We start from the raw sequence: 18,193 nt of genomic DNA, 5'->3' as shown, positions 1-18,193 counted from the left end.
GGGAAAACAGCTGCAGAAGGATGATGATGATGATAATGAAAGCTGCTGGAAAATGAATGTATTACATGCTTGTGTTGTAAGGAAATTTCATACGTTGAATAAAAGGCACAAGAGTAGAGAGGCAAAGAGAAACAGGAGGACCTGAGCCTCATTTTCTTTGCTCTTTAATCAACTACTCCATTATTACTCTAAAATGTGAAGCAGAAATTATTCATTTAGACAGCTTCCCAAAATCTTTACAACTATGGAATCATTTAGGTTGGAAAAAGACCTTTAAGATCATTGGGTCCAACCATAAATGTCACTGCTTATCTTATCTGGAGTAGTTTTACATATATCAACACCAATTCAAGAGTTGCAGAGTGGCTCAATTTCATTCCTCACCCAAACAATGGCCAAATACTTATTTCCTTCACAATACCGGAACACCTAGAAATTTTGCAAGGGCATAAATACAACTGACTTGCTGATAACGGCCCGATTCAAGTAGTTGTCCTTGTTCCTGCAGCAGGTTTGTCATTCTGCAGTTTTTATAACATGTTGTTTGAAAGGAGAAATTAATGTTGTACCGAGGTAATATTAAGAGGCAGTAATCAGATGCTACACATTTTAAATATGCAACTAACTTGTCATGACATCATTAATCCGCAGTGTACATTACAATTTCCCTTTTTCTGGGATAAAAGGAAATCTCCATGAGTTTTGTTCATAGTAGTTCTGTGAAAATTCATGTGTGAAACCACCTACTTAAGTGAGTTGTGGTCTTTTGGCTTTGCTTATATTTAAAAGAGAGAGACCAGCTGTTAATGGCGAGTCTATGATCCCCCAAATACCTGTAACACTGACATCTTGGAAGCTCTTGTGCATCCATAATATTCAACGTAGATTAAAATTCAGAAAAATTACTTCCTTTACTCCCTAAGATTCACTTGAAAAATTTTGAAAGCTTCCTTTTTTGTTGCTGAATGTCTTCAGAAGGACATAAATATTGAGGATTCTGCTTTTTCACATGCATCTGGTTGTGCACGTAAGGTCATCTCTGTTCTAAAATACTACGTTAAATTGTGTTTATACATCCTAGAGGTTTGTCTGGTGTTTACAAAAAGTTATAGGTAGAAAAAGTTTGGTTTAACAATTTTTTTTCAATCTACTCTATATCAATATTACATCAACAAATTATTTTAACAGCACACATTTAACACAGCAACTTTCACCAGCGTCAAAAGCTTCCCAAGTTAGTAAACTTCCATCATCAGACTCTCATGGCCTCTTCCAAGCATTCACAGGCACAGACAACTCAACTCAGATTTCAGCTGCATTCACACCTGAGACAGCAGTGGAAAGCAAAGAGGAAATGCCAACTTCATGCTCATGTACGGATAGAGAAAAAAAAATCTGTTCCTGAACAGAAAAGGCAAAAATATTGGATAAGCATGCCATACAATTCTTCAAACTTTTAAATTTCTCCTATCAAATGTTTCTGTAAGAAGTCACAGAATGTTGGATGGGACTGATAAGAATCAGAGTCCAACTCCCTGCTCCTTGTAGGCCTATCTGAAACTAAACCAAATAACTAAAGGCATCATCCAGCCTGAACCAGTGACTGACAACCCAGCCAGTGAAGAGCCTTTTCCTAATGTCCAGTTTGAAATCACTCATGTCTGTTTGACTGTGTCCTCTTACACAGTTAAAAGAGGGATGAGGATCTGATTGGGAAGTTACAATTTATGTGAACAGTTAAATTTCCATGATCTTTTTCTGAAGGAGTTTAAACAGGATGGTTGGCAGTAAAGAATGACAGTTTCTTCCCTTCAGCTCCCACAAAAGGGGCAATAATATCCTTCTCAATTTTGCCATGCTTGGCAACAGGCAAAAACATGATAGGGTCATTTTCACATGATTTTCCTGTTTTCTAGAATCTCTGGAAACCATTCTCCTAGTCCTTTTTACTGTTTTTCTTAACTCCATCCTGCAGAGACCAGGGATGGATCTTGAGTAGTTATATCTTACAAGTAAATGTCCCCAGTAATCACAGTACAGCCTCTCCTGCTTGAAAAAATAATTTCTGCAGCCTTCAAGCATATGATTTCACTATCTTCTTTTTAAGAGGTTCCTCAAAAGAAGAATTTTCCCACATGAAGATAATGTTAAATACACAAATGGTGATACATTTCACTATAGATAGACAAGGTGAGTCTCTCTTCCTTTATCCAAAACACTCCATGTAAGCTCCCAGCTTCTAAAAAGCACATTGTCCTATTTAAGAATGCTTTTCACTCTTCTCCTTAATTGACTTAATTTTTCTAATTGTGGTCCCGAGGAGTTGTCAAACAAACAAATGTTTCAGCTGGCATTTGACCATATGCTACCTTTATGGGTTGGGCTAAAGATATAAAGACTTCATTTCATTCTCAGGAAGACAAAAAGGTCAAGAACGAGTAAAAAAAAAATTACCTAAAAAGTAAGCAGCTCAATTTATGCTGACCTTTACCAGGCCAATATAGCTGTGATTTGACATCCATGTGTCTGACCTCAGAATTGGTACATAACCAATACAGGAGCCAAAGATGTCTATGCCCATAAAAACATGAAGAGGATTCAGTTAGTATTAACTCTAATCTGTATACAAACGACTTGTAATTCTGAGCTAATTTATCTTTCCTCTTAAACCCTGCAAGACTAGAGACAGAAAGCTGAATTTAACCCTGGCTAATACAATCTGAGATTTCATGAGTAAGCTGATATTATGACAATAAAAAGTTGGGAAACAGTAAAGGAACCATAAAAATGTTCTGTTTCATAAGATAAGGAAGCTTTTTGCTACAACTTATATTTGTTTTGACTTCTTGAATGAAACTAAACAGTATTTTCATCATTCTTTCACAGTTCTTTCAGAAAGAGAAACCACTCTGACAACCCAAGGAGCAAAGGCCCCCCCCAGCCATTGACAGGAAAATGCCCTTTCCCCCTCCTGCCATTTGTCAGCCTTATAAGCAAAAGAAGAGAAGCACAGATTGGAATAATTACACAGAAAGTTTGGGGCTAATTAAACACATTACTCAGCATCAATAGTATTTAAAATCTATGGAGAAAATTAGTAAATGCCATCAGAAAGTTTCTAAGGAAGATAGATTATAGAAAAGTGCTACAGCATGAGGAATACAAGATTTCACTTGATGCAGCCTCCATGAGACAGAAAAAAGAATGGAAAAGTCTATGAGAATTTTTTTTGTAACGTGTGAACATAACATATAGAAATATATGGTTTGATTGTAGAAACTCAGATAATTCTTCTGGACATCAGTTTTCATCAGTGGCTTCAGTTCTCAAATTACTCAATATTATGATAGAATGAAATCAATTTAATGCATTTGCAGTTGTCTCTACCTAACAGTTTTATCAGGGAAAATCAGAAATGAAATAGAGACAAGACGATGAGTAGGCACATCAATCTAATTACAAGTAGACAAAAAAAAAGTTTAATCTGAATTTAAATCAATTCCTCCCCTCCTATTAGACTACATGATTTCACAGGACAGAATCACATAAGACTCCACGTTTACTAATGACAGGGCAATTTGAAGTTTGACATTTTATAGTGGCATATCAGCAAGACAAGCAGAAGGTTCTAATTAAAAAAAAAAACCAGAAGAGAAGATTTAGCAAAACACTGAATTGACATGAACCTTCAGCTGCAGAGAACTAAATCTTTGGAAGGACATGATTCTAGCAGGAAGTAGTAATCACTGACCACTGTGATCAGTGACAACTGTGGATTCTTCTATTCCCCACTCACAGTCAAACACTAGGGGAAACCACAGCACATAGTGAGTAAGACGCTGATAATCTGCCACCTTAAACATAATTCACTTCTCCATAAGTTTTCCTAGCTACCAGTGTTTAGGTTATCAGGAAAAACAGAAGGCCCTTTCTTACCACGTTCGAAGAGAATATAGCTTTGCTATCCACTGCAGGCTCATCTATTTTGATGTTTTTCTTATTCCTTCCTACTTTGTGCTGAAAATTAGTGCCATCTGAGAGATTCTCCAAGGTGCAGGCACCACAGGTGATCTGATCTACTATGCAATGAAGCCTTTGTCTTGCTCATGCTTTCCCACATACCCCTATAACATGCTTTCCCTTTCTACGGCTCCACGCCATTGAGGCATTCACACACTGAGCCTTCTTTTGCTCACTGTTAGAATGACAAGCACCTAACTAAACAGAGACTATGAAACATGATCCATCTGTTTTCAACTGAAATCCACCAAAAAAAAAAAAAAAAAAGAGAGACATTTCAGAGTGTCTTTTGAAATAATACGTTCAAATATTTTCTTAGTATGAAAAGACTAAACTCTGCCCTTCCACTCTGAGAAGTCCATGCAAAGATAAGGAACATGGGAAATTTGGCTTCCATATTTGCTGTGACTATTTCCATGGCAAAAAAGTACCACAAATCGGATGATCAAGGGGTAAGGCTTAATTCATAATTCATGAGACTAGGTCAGAGTTATCCCAGGATTAATGAGACACAACACAATCATAAACCACAAAGACAAGGGTTGTCATTGTTTGATATTGTAATAGGTTCTGGGTTTGGGGTTTTTTGAGGTTTTGGGGAGGGTTGCTGGTTTGTTCAGTTTTTTCTTTACTTTGTTTTTCAAATGCATAAGTCTTTGATATTTAAAAGTCTGATAAACAGCTTCAATATATAATTAATAAGCCATTCAGCTTCAGAGGATTTTACTGCCTCCCTATCAGCAGAAATGCAGTAACACTGCATTCATTACCACTTACTTCACAGAAAAGGAACCCAGCAATCAAACATATGTAATCGCTTAAAACAAAGTCAACTTTTAAAGATTTTGAACAAAGTTTAAGTACAAACAAAATGTGATGGTATAAATACACCTTAAGTTTACATGGCTCTAGTGAGACTTATCAGACTTGTCAATATTAGAATACTGTATTCTAGCCAGTCATGAAATTAAGACTTGAGACATTCTAATGTTGTTTTTAACTCTTAAGTTGAGGAGAAAAGGCACTACAAAAATCATGTGTGTTGACATTGTGAGTCATCTGTTTATGCTTTTTAAAGTAACTACCACTATTATTTTGAGGTACGTGAGTTTAAAGGAAGAATCTGAGAACACATTTCGAAGGACACTGAGGGCCACACATTTCCTGCCTCCCACAGCTGGCATGCAGTGTGCAAGCAGGATCCCCAGGACAGTGGTCCAAAAAGGAGCTGTAAACCCAATTCCTTTCTCCTTAGTGAATGCAAACACTGCATCATACTGTGTCATCCACCTGAAATAGGTAGATGGTCTCCTAATGAACCCATCTCTTCTCAATGTTTATACAGTAGGCCACAACCATAGAATGCCTATTAAAACAGAAAAATAGTTATCCAATTCAGCATCTAAGTCTGGGTTTGCTTTGTAAATCTGAAACCTTCAATTGAAACAATAGGATTATGACAATTGTAAAATATGGTAAAATTATCCTTGCACTTAGTAGCTCCAGTGTGACAAAATAGCTATAATGGGACAAGGTTACCAATAAAAGTTACAACATTTCAATTTTTATTCTCCCTTTTTAAATAAGGCTAACAATGTAATTAAATAGTGAGAAACACTCACAGAAGTGAGAATTACAGTTCATTTCAGACTGATGCAGTGAAAAACAAGGAAGCCAAAACATCAGTGTAAAAAAAAAAAAATCAGAGAAAATTCTAAATCCTTCCTTATTTACTATATATTGTGCTATTACCATTTCAAACAAGGAAAGAAACCCCTTCTCACCTATTTTCAGACTTACATCTCTGCATTTTGCATTAAAAAGACCACCACATACTGTAAATACAATGTGTTGAATTGGAGGTGGGGGACATACAAAACAGACAGAGACACAGACTTCCTTTCTGAAAGGACACAACCACATTGACATATAAGCTACAAGAGAAATGATGGCCAGATCTTCTCCATTTATGAATAGACTTCATGGCCTTGAAGGAAGGAGAGAAAAAGGGTGGGAGGGGCTTTCCATTGCAACTTGGAATATGGCATATCATGCAATTTCAAACTGGATGGCCAAAACCAAATGAACACACATGTGAAAACTGGTTACTCAACAAACAGAGCTTCCTTGATGAAATCACACAACAGCAGTAAAATATTGGAGTAAAAAGTCATTTGTGAACCAAAAATGTACCTCACTACAGCACAAAGCAAGTTACTAATTCAGTGCAGTAGAAAGCAAATTGTGAATTGAATCTCAGAGCATGTTTCCTTTTGCTTTTGTTTACTTTGGAGTGGAATGTTCTTAAACTACATAGGCGGCACGCTAAATAACAATCACAGGGCTTGTGTGCGTATATACTGAGTATGTGTAAATATATGTCTAAAAATTGTATGAATATTGGGAATGATTAGAGGCCTCGTGTCACAGAAATATATCATAGGCATGAAGAGTGTACAACATTACTCCTGAGTTATTAAGGGTCAGAAGGTCAGCCCACATATGCAGACCTCTCCTCAAAACAAGGTTACCACAGTGACCTCTTCAGAACTGCTTCCTCCTGCTGTATTTTTTGCCCATCTCTGCTCCAGGTTTTCCACGTAGTTGGCATTCCACAGATGGTCCCCATCGCCCCCAAAGAAATGCTCTTTCCAGATGAATTCCCCAGAACAGAACTTTGTTTCTTTGACAGCAGAGGGATATTTTACAGAAATTCATGGTTTCCAAAAGCACAACAACTGGCTAATATTTAATCATTCCATGATCTTAGAAAATCTGGTAGAAGTATAAAAACATTTCAGAAGGCACTGATGTTCCAATAAATGTTGGAAGCTCTCTGACCAGCCTTTGATAACTGTACATTAAAAGATTTGTGGATCCTTTATTATCATTTCAATATAAATAGTATATTTGTAATAAGGACTATGCAATGTAATGCTTTTGAAGTTTTAGTCAACTATTTCAAATGTGGTATTCTAATGTCCTTTGATAAACACATAAAATAGTCAATAGCTCAGTACTCCAGTCTCTCCCTTCTCTTACTGTTTTGTTGATGTTAATGATTTGCTAAGTTGATTTCCCTTCAACCACAGCCTCTGTTTCTCAAAGTTCCTTAAAAATTACTTACGCAACAAAAGACATTATGACACAAAGATAAAAGGGAAGATATTCTAGTGTATAATTTCCCAGCTGAAGTGTCACACCTCAACACACACAGCTGTGCCCATAAATGCTCTTCATACATATTATTTGGCAAAATAATCCACATATATCGCAGAACATTTGCATTCCAATTCCACGTTTAGCAATCCTTTTCCAGGATTTCTGCTTGTATCTCTAGTGAAATGCTTGAATTCCAGCACTGTATATCCATTCTACTCAATTAACAAAATACAGATTTCTTCCTTAAAAGAAATCTGGTATAATTACTAACAGAATCATTATTATAAATAAATAAGTTGTCTGTGTGCAGAGAGGATACGTATCTCTTAAACACGTTAAGCGGACTTACTGAGCATGTTTATCAGGAAAGAGATGAGAAATCCTGTAACTCAAGATGATACAGAAATGTATATAAGGAAAATCTTTAATTTTCTACATTAGCATAATACTTTAAGGGGAAGTAATCAAAGAGAGGTAAACGTAAGTAGAATGAGAATAAAGGAAATCTTGATTTAATAATTGATTTTTAATCTTCTTTGCATTTATACTTCACTGACCTTAAAAAAAAATAGACCTCATTTGCACTGCCTTCTGTAAACCACTGAAACAAACATTAACTCTAAACCAAATTAAAACAGGATTTAAAGCAGTGAAATAGTTCACTAAATATATCTTACGTGAGTGGTAAAACGGGTTTACCCAAATGCTCTTTGATTTAAAATGAAGTTGTCAAGAAAAGAATTTTCCATGAGAAAAGTTTGTTCTAATTGTGGGTCAGATTTTTAAAGGTTTCAGTTCACTGCCCCAAAGCATTCCCAGAATCTTCATGGAAGATGAGTATCATCATCTGCATCTTAAAATAGGATTCTGTTGAACAACTAAAAAAACCAATAATTAATATATTAAGCTGACACCTGCTGAGATTTTCAAATGAGGGATGGTGAGCTTCTGCTCCTTGGTAACACCACTGCACATTCCTCCTCACCTGGGTGAAGACCCCAAATGCTGTAGCTCATAGAGGCTGCGAAGTGTTCACCGAAAGTAACCCAACAAAAAGTCCTTCAGCACCAATGAAGTCTGGTATAAACCTGCCTGGTCACTATCACAGTATTATCTAATAAGATAAGCTGATTTCAAGCTCTCCTCTAATTCTAAATTTAAATTTCCTGTTAAGGATTCAGTTTCTGAAAACTGAGATGGTAATCATTCAACGCTTTCCTCAAAGATCAGAATTCAAAGCCAATGCATCACTCTCTTTTGAAAGAAACACGTCAGAACAAATTTTAAAAGACAGATCACTTTTAATTTAATGTTTTACTTGAAAATATATTAGAATTAGCACCAAACTTGAAAGTTTAAGTAAGATTAAATGTTTTACTTTTGCTATACCATTCCTCATGCTTACAGACTTTTTCTTTCTACCTTTTCGAACAATTTTGGCAATGCCAACAGTCAAGTGATTTTTCTTAGTTTTCCCCACTTCCATTGTGGTTGACTCAGGCTTGATTTCTAATGTCTGCAAAATTTATTTGATGTCTGGACTACTAATCCACAGAGGTTTCTTTTTCAACTTGTTTCCTTGGAAGGTGATGGAATCAACTGTATTAGTGTTATTTTCAGAAAAAAATTGAGAGAAGTTCAAACACTACTGTTTTGTTTTAAATAGAGCCAGCCTTTGAAATTCAACTACCTGCCAGTGGTCTAAAATGCCTTTTTAAGCAGTTCACGTAACATAGCAAGTAATAAACATAAGGCAGAACTTTAGCAAGTATGAAAAGATAGGAAAACACCCACATGCCATTACAGCCTGTTTCAACCTACACATACAATATAAATCACGCATAAGGTAACAGTAGCTTAACTAATTCTATTAATCTCTATGAGTAAGCGTTTCATTTGGCCATTTTCACATCCTGTAATTATTCCAGAGGAAACGCAGGTTAAAGGTTCAACTAGCACTTAAAATGTCTCCTAAAGCATAATTATATATACAAGACTTAGCCTGTGGGTAAAACTGGGAAACCTACAACACAAAGCATTTATTTTTCCCAAATAAACTCCTGAGTCCAATTATAGCAATAATTTTTTTTCATTATTGTTAATACTCAGTTCTATCCAAAGTGTATCTCAAAAGGAAAAACTATCTGCCAGCTGCAAAATTTGGGCCATGAAACACTAGTATTCAGCTATAATAAATGGTTAAAACAGAATCATGAGCCCCCTCTTCAAGTTCATTCAAAGGAAGAATCATAAAAGCACAGTCACAGTTGTCAATTGCTCCATGTTCTGCAGGGGATCACCACAAGGGCACAGGCCTCAAGAGCTGCCCTGTCTGCTTAATGGCAAAATGTGGTTTCAAAAACACAAAACCCCTATTTGCTTTTTTGTGGCTTGTTTTTGGAACAGAAACTGATTTTCAAAGATGGAAAGAGAGCCCACAAACTGTGCATGTTATGATGTACCTATTTATCTACACTATGCTCTTAAGGAAGAAAAACAAAACAAAAGACCAAACAAACAACTCAGTAAATTGAAATTGCCTGGTACATAGTGGGAAAAGGCTGACAAGAGGTGAACATTCAAAACAGGCAGCAATTCACGTCAAGTAGATAATATACTACAAGAGAATCTTGCAACTCCTTTCCATTAAATATGCATAATGAGTACACATTAATTTGAAACAAAAATCTTCAATTGTGTTAATTTGCCACTGGCAATTTACAAGGCACACAAATAAAAGGCTATTTGGCATTATAAACAAGGCTCTGATTTTGCTCAGCTATGGCCCCTTGATTACTGGATGTGAAAACATCAATAAAAGGTGTTCATAATGAAGTTTGTAAGCACCAATTCAAAGTTTCTGTTCTGGAAAACAACAACTTCTCTACTTATTTCAAGTGGTGCAATTAATGGAATCTGGGAAGCAAGTTCCAAGGTTTTAGTTTAAATTGAAAAAAACTCCACTTAAAAAAACCATGAAAGAAATGTTAATGTTAAAAAAAGTTCTCAAATTAGTAAATACTAGAATTAAGGCTCTTCATGAAGCATGGAATCAAACCTCTTGTTCAGTGCAATGGCTTTGTTCAATATTAAAAAGCAAGCCATGTAGCCATGTATGCAGTCAAGGGGGAAAAAAACAACAAAAAAACAAAGAAAGAAAAAAAACCCAAACCAAACAGCAATGGTCCTGTGACCATCCTGTTTTAGATGATGCAAAAGTCTACAAAATCACTGTATCACCTCATATAAAAAGATAATATAAAAATATGGAAATTGGAGTTTTAAAAGATACATAGTTACTACAGTGTCAAGCTGAAACTTTACTACAAAGCAAAATGACCATATTATATATTAAGAACTTTGGTTTACATAGTTTTCCATTATTTATTTTTAAAAACATTCCACAGTTTTACTATAAAACCCCCAAACCACCCTAACTAGTTCTGACATATTTTTAGAGTTCTCCCAATGTTTTCCTTTCCTTGGCAATTTTTCTTTAGACTTGCTTTAACATCTCACTCACCCACACAGACGGCTAATGGATCTGTATAGGTATCTGCCAAAGGTGGCAAGCACTAAAATACAGGCAATAGAACAAAGCCCAATATGTTTTATGTTTTGGACACTCTCCCTAATTGTTTTGACTTTCCAACATCCAGACACACAATAACATCAGAGCATCTTGAAAGGATTCCCCAAACATCTTCTACAAGGTAAAACATAAAACTGTATCTAGGAAGATACATCTTTGCCACTAAAAATAATTTTCTCGTTGTTTCTCGCTTAATTCAGTTTATATGGATGACATCTAGGGGATGGAGAGGGAACAGAAATGGCAAAATGTTTTTTCTCCAATTCTGGTGTGAGGAAATGTTCATCAGTTGACGAAGCAGCAGATAACTCCAAGGTCTCCCTGACCTTTCAGCACTATGGGGCAATCTTTACACAAGGACTAACTGTTCTCACACAGTTCCTGTACTGTACAAGGTACTGATCTTTTTGTTAACACTTGGCATTCAGGTCTTCTTGTCCTACTTCTCTTTCCCCAAGAAAACTACTCATCAACAACATAATCCCAGCACAGCAACACAGCATGGGATCCTGTCCCAGAAGTAGGTCTGGTTTTTCAGTCCCTTCCTCTTCCTTCTTCCTTGTTCAGTATCCACCACTGGAACAAGTTGCCCAGGCAAGCTGTGGCTGCCCCATCTCTAGAATGTTCAAGGCCAGGCTGGATGGAACTCTGAGCAACCTGGTCTAGTGAAAGGTATCCCTGTCCATGGCAGAGACACTGGAACTAAATGATTTTGAAGTCCCTTCCAACCCAGACCATTCTATGGTTTTATCATCTTAGTGACCCTCTAGATTGGAAATGGGAATCAATTCTCTGCATCAGTAATCCTTTCATTTTGATGGTAAAATTGTTGAAAGTGCCAGGCTTCAACATTTTGATTGCTGGCAGGGATCAAGTTCTGGTGGTTTACAGCAGGAACACCAGAAGCAGGTTTGCTTTAAACATGGTAGTTGCCCATGGTAGGCTCAGAATTTCCCTTCCTCTTTCTATTCCACTACTAGTGATTTGCTACACACTACATAGAACCACATTATTGTTGCTGAACACTGACAAGTCCATTGCAAACATTCACAGCTTGGTTTTCCCTCTTGGTCAATGCAAGAGGAACTCCTGGGTCACACTAAAAGTTTGCAAGACATGAGCTGAAGTCAACGCAGATAATGTGAATTATTCAAGCATTCCACACATGTCTCTTCTCAAACATTAGTCACTTGATGCATCCAAAGATAAGATATATTTTTTAAAAGAGAGGCACATGGTAAAAAGAATGAAGATATTTATATGGAATCAGAGTGGAATCAGACATTTCTAGCAATGGACCTTATTCAACATGTAAAGATTTTATAAGTTGAGTACTATTTTTTTCTTAAAACATAAGACTTCTATAAAATTTGTGTAAGAAAAAGTGGTCAATTGACATATGTGATTAATAGAAGTATGCTGATACTTAAAATCGAGAAAATAACAATTGATTAGAAATAAACACTAATCAAAACAAAAACAATATGAGAATGTACGCATAGACAAATGTAAATTTTTCTTTTTGTTGAAGGAAAGTATGACAGCATGCACCTGTTGTTTACAACCATTAACAAAAAGGTGCCAACGCAAACCAACTCATGAACTCTCCGTGCTGCTGAGTAGAAAGAAACTAAGGCCTTGATTCAGCAAGCTCCTACTTTTGCTGGAACATGTTACCCACCTTGAAAGTTCAAAAGAATGTCTCACCCAAAATGAGCTGTCAATCTACAATAACATTTCAATACTTGGGACTAAAATGGGAACCTAAAAAAGAGCCACACCAACACCATATACTCTGTGAAGAAGTGTGATGTATACTTTCAGTTGGGAACTAAAGTTCCTCATTATTTTTGTCACAGATGGTCTGCCATAGCTCAATGACTGCCCACTAGAGTAGCTATTGGCCATGGGATTTCTACAGCTGCAGTTGGGGGCAGAGTTAAAACTGATGGCTGTTCATCTATAGAAGATGCTCAGCGCTCTGACAGTGAGGCACGGCATTCTCTGTAAGTCACAGCAGTTACTTCAAGTTTTCTGTACAAGGCTCTACCTAGGAGGACAAGTATAAACCAGCCCCAATTTATAATCCCTTATACGGCGGATTGGGGATATGGGGGAGACCTCCAGGCCTTAGGTTGCTTGCCCCATTACCTGCGAGGTTAATGCCCTTCCCCCCACCCCTGCACGTGGCCCGGTGACCCCGCAAGGAGCACACACAGACCACCTGGGAGGGACGGACGAAAGAGGAAGTTTATTGTGGGGTTAGGGTTTATAAGGCTTTTAGGAGGGTCAAAGGGGACCAATCACAAGTTCAGGGTCACACAAAAGAAACCATCAGGTAAGGGGTCAACAACCAATAGGAAGGGGTTAACAGGGGACCAATGGGACACCTCAGGACACCTTGGGTCACAGGGGGGTGTTGGGAAGAGGGAGGCAGTGACACTGCAGAAAATACACAAACATGTTGAGACATGTTTAAACTACAGTAAAAGCTTCTGTTTCCATAGGGTTAGAGCTGTTTTCCTCACCAGTCCATCTCTGACAGGACTTTTTCCATACAGCATATGGCAAGTTCATTGCCACACCCTTATCCAATACATCCAATAATTATTTTCCTCAAGAACAGTGCTGTGTCAAAGGCTAGTGACGGACCTATTTGTGAAATATGAAACAAAGAAAATCACCACCTGGGAATTAGCTATACAGCTTTCATTCTAATTCCAATTATTGACAGGAAAGAAAGGACAGAATGAGCAAATTAAACACATTAATTATTAGTGCTTTGGAATCATAATTTTTTTCTGGACGATTAAACCTCAAATCCTAATCAAAGGTCTTCAACAAAACACAGAGAATTTCAACAAAGCAAGAAAATCACCAGCTCTTTTCACCACAATCCCATTTGACCTAGCAGTGGGTGCAAAACAACCCTGGCCCTCTGCAGCCAGCCTCCATGCAAGCCAGGGCTCTGTCCCTATCACTGACCAACCCTTGCAGCCACACCACCACACTTCCCTGCAGCACCCCTAGTTACTGTAGCCACTCCTGATGTAAAGCTGAGAATGTCTTTGGGCTCTAAATCTTAGTTAAGTATTAGAGCTTTCAAAATGCATCAGGTTGAGAAGGGCAGACAAACCTGCTTGATCTGTTCACCTCTGTTTATCTTATATCCCCTGATCACTAGTAAGATACTTAATATCTTAAAATATATGGGTGTTTTTCAGACTTTTGTACAACCTGCAATTATTATAACCATATTTCATAAGGTGATTTTATGCATCCAATAAAAGCAAGCATCTGGTGTCTTCTTAGATTTCATTTTTCAGAAGAGACCTGCTCATCTGTAAGATTTGTTCTTTGCAGAATACTTAAATATATGTGGTTTGATTTATGGAGTACCCTTCCAGTTAGAGTGTTACCTCACCATACAGAGATGCAAACCCCATGCATCTAGGCCTACAATCTTTTATTACACTAATAAAACTCCACTACAAAAAAATCAGGCCAGATACTGCTACATGGATAGGTGGCAGAGTTACAGCAGGCACACCACGCTGACAGAGCTGGTTTTTTAAGAACCAGAAATGAAGAAATGACAATAGCAGTGGTGTTCAATAGCAATTAGCGATATTAAGCCGTAAATTTAGGAATGGTTTACAACAGGCAAAAGCATCCTTTCGCTATAGCTGGTAGCAAACAGAGGAGGCGGTGGTGAGAGATTGGGAGTTCAAAAACAGACTAGGTGAGCTCAGGGCAAGAGGCCTGTCATCTCTAACACCCACAGCCCAACAGCAGTGGGTGCTGGGAAGGTCAATGGGAAATGGATGCTGATGGGGCTTCCTCCCTATGGCCCGTCCTCCAGACCCACTGTTGTTCTGACTGATCTTAGCAGTCAAAATCTGACTGTCAGACAGAAGTGTTCAGTGTTTGAGAACAATTTGTTTGGGTTTGGCCACTTCTCAACAGCTACATACAGAAAATTTCAGTCCTACAAACACAAAATCAAAACATTTTGATAATGCCTAATGCTTTACAAATTAATTTTCATTTTGTTTCCTTCTAGTGTGTAAATGCAGGGAAACTCTCAGATGCATATAAATGACACAGAATTGTGAAACAAACACAAATAAGTACTTAACTTATTTAAAAACTTGATTTTCCCTTGCCTTTATCTGTGAATGTTGCAAAGTGAAAAAAGACTCAGTTGTGTACTTCAGCTAAAACATTCATAATATCTTTCATAAAACATTCCAGAACATATCATGGCATCAAGTACACTATATATCAAGCAAATAAATCAAAGGCATAGTATCTTTTTTAACTACATCACTTACTATTTCTGGATAAGAATGTGTCTTCTATGGCAGGCAAAAGGACAATCTAGCTGCTGCTATTATTTCACCTTCTGGTTGTAACTTCCAGATACCATATCATATGATTTAAAATGATCCTCAACAAGTTATAAATTTGACATTTAGACTGGTGCCATTGGTATTGATTTTCAGTTTTCATTCAGATGAACAAGGATTTAAATCTAATATTTACAAGACTAAATAGGCTACTAATACTAATTATTAAAGTAATTATTATTTAATTAATATTCATATTTCAATAAATATAATTATTATGAGTAATTATTTGTACTAGTAGAACTGGGCCTTACAACTCAAGAGGAAGAGATCTGATTTTGTGTTATGTAAATGGTATATTTTCTGTGTCTTTCTCACCTTTATAGTAGTTTTTTCTAAAGACTGGAGGTTCAATAGCTGAATTTGAAACATTTGGTTCCACTGATTTTACTCACCTGGGTGAATAAATCCTGGCCCCAGAGAGAACAAAATATTATATTTCTTTAGTATCAACTTCCTCTGCAATACAGAAAGTCCTTTTTAAAATACTGCCAGGTACTAAAAACAGATTTAGCATTTTCTTAAAACAGGAAGACTTGTAGTAGGAGATGAGCTCCCCATTATCCATCTGTTTCCAGTTGGTTTTACTCGTATTACGAAACTTTCCAGATGTCATGCTCTTCAACTTTTGCCCCTGCGGAACGATAAACTATGTTCCTCTTACAAGCTCTTTATATCTACAGTTATATTTAAATATTATAAATAATTTTTAAATGAGAGATGTGTTAAATTCTTATTTTCTGTAGAGATTTCCAAATCCAGTATTCACCAATTCCCTCTTGCAAACTACCTAGCAGAGAGAAAGGAAAGGATAGAGTGTGCTTCTTGAGGCAGGGATGTGGGCGTTGGGGAGCAGCAGCATGGGGTTCAGTCTGCTGGAAATAAAACTAGAGGTAGTTTTGCCTCCAGTGAGCCATTTATATATATTGAAAAGAGGAGAAGCAAAGAAGAAAACAAATGCCAGACCTGCAGGTGTGCTAACAAATTAAAACTGGGGCAGGAAAAGAAAAAAAATCTGCTATATCCTTTCAACCTCTGCCTCACCTCAGCAATCCCTCTGATGTAACCTTTCTTCTAGGGAGAATTGCAAGCAGTCAATCCTACCCGTAAACAGGCAGTGAATGCCTACACAAGTTGGTGTGACTCTACTGCTGCCTCTAACCAGTGCCAGTTGTCACCTGTAACAAGAGTCCCTTGGCTGTTAGAGATGGAGAAAGGAAAAGGGCTGGCTAGTCACTTGAGAACAAACAGTAACTCGAAAATAGACATTACCTGCAACTACAGAGTATGTTACTGCAAAAGTTGTTTTCAACACTATATGGTACTATCTTCTGGTTTCTCAGAAAAGCACTGAAGAGAGAGTTATTGAAATAAATAATTTGTGTTTCTCTACTTATGTGATTTCTCTCAGATTAATTACTCTAAAGAAATGGAAAAGAGAATACTTTTAAGGTTGTTGTGTGGTCTGCATCAAAAAAAGGCAGCATCATAAAATGTCTTATTAAGTCTCCAAATGGTGTTTTATCTCTGTACACGTTCCACTTGGAATTTTCCGTATCTAGTAAAAATGCTGTTCTTTCCTCTATGAACAACAGGAATTTTTATGTTATGTTACCAAGTTCCTTAAAACTAAGAAGAGGAAGAAACTGAGTCATGTAGCTCAGGTGTCAATATTTTAAATACACTAGATAGAGCTTTCCACAGAAACTGCACATTTTTAAATAAAAAAAGATTGTTTTTTTTAATATAGAGAAAACATAAACCATGATGTTGCTATGAAAGGATTCATGTTGTAAGCATGCTTTCTGGGACTAAAAAATACTGTAAAAGAATCAAGCTTCTATGCCTTGCATCTGCAAAGTGGAGCAGTGTAGTTTTATGACTGCAATGAAATTGTTTTCCTGAGAAAAAGACCAAATGGAATGGAAAGATTGTCACATCCAAGAGTTGTACTCATCATGGATATATGCTCTGAAGTAAAACAGAACAATCTCACAGACACCAAGCAGTCAGGCAGCACTGCACATTCAGAACAGGGAAATAAGAAGGGTCTTAAGACATGCTTTAAATATTGAAAGTCAATACATCACTCAAACACAAAACTCAAAAACTCAGGAAGATCTTGTAAAAGAGAGGACTCCACAGAAGTGTCCTGGCACAACAGGTCTTTGCTCTGGAGTCTACTCTAAGTTACAAACACTTCTTCACAATCCAAAGACAACTCTAGAAAAAATTGATATCAAATATACCCTGTGGGCAGATTTAATAGCCCTGAAGTTTCTTTTTTATGATTACATCTCCAACCCTGTAACAAGAATTTAACCTTTTTGCTTTAATAGAAGAAAGTTGATAGATCTTTTAAAAACTGCTTGGTAATTTAAATTCCACTGAGCAAGTACTTTGCCTATGGCAGTAAATATAAAACCTGCTATGGCAAACCAATGCTGCCAATCAACAGCAGGCCTGGGATCTGAGAGAGGACCACAATTCCTACACAGTTTTTAAAAGGAAGTTTGCAGATTGGTATCATTAACTCACAAAATTAGGAGAAACATACCTGAGTGAGATGACTTCTCAAAAGACCCTGCCATCCTACACAGATTTTACCTCCCTATGTACATCCAGTTTCTTCAGATAGTTCCCCTACAATCAACTACCCTGCTAGGAAAAAATAAAGGTACACTTTTATAATGCAGCCAGAACTCACAGTTTTGGCAGCTCCTGAGCTTTGTCCTGTGGACAAAATCCCCACAGGAGCCTCTGCAAGGGCTCAAGCCAGATTTCTTGCAGTTAAAGAGTTTTCCTGCAACAACCCTGCACTGGACTGAATTATCTTGAGTTGTTTTTCCTCCTTGCATATTTTTTCCCCACACTTTCTTATTAAACTAAATATCTAGCATACATGTACACTATCCTTCACATATACACAGTATGCTATGTATACTTACAGTATACATATATGTAAAGCACATATCCAGTAACTACATTATCTGCCATACAGCAAGCAGAT

At 37.0% G+C, this 18,193-nt stretch overlaps 1 protein-coding gene across 1 annotated transcript in view; it reads right to left on the bottom strand.

The window, feature by feature from the left end:
• The window catches only part of BMPR1B (bone morphogenetic protein receptor type 1B), a 241,493-nt gene that overhangs the window by 192,592 nt on the left and 30,708 nt on the right, over positions 1-18,193 (bottom strand). The window lies entirely within an intron of this gene.

This window comes from Pseudopipra pipra, chromosome 4, assembly GCF_036250125.1.
Source record: "Pseudopipra pipra isolate bDixPip1 chromosome 4, bDixPip1.hap1, whole genome shotgun sequence".
In the NCBI taxonomy this organism is placed as follows: domain Eukaryota; kingdom Metazoa; phylum Chordata; class Aves; order Passeriformes; family Pipridae; genus Pseudopipra; species Pseudopipra pipra.
This window is presented reverse-complemented; position numbering and strand designations above follow the sequence as displayed.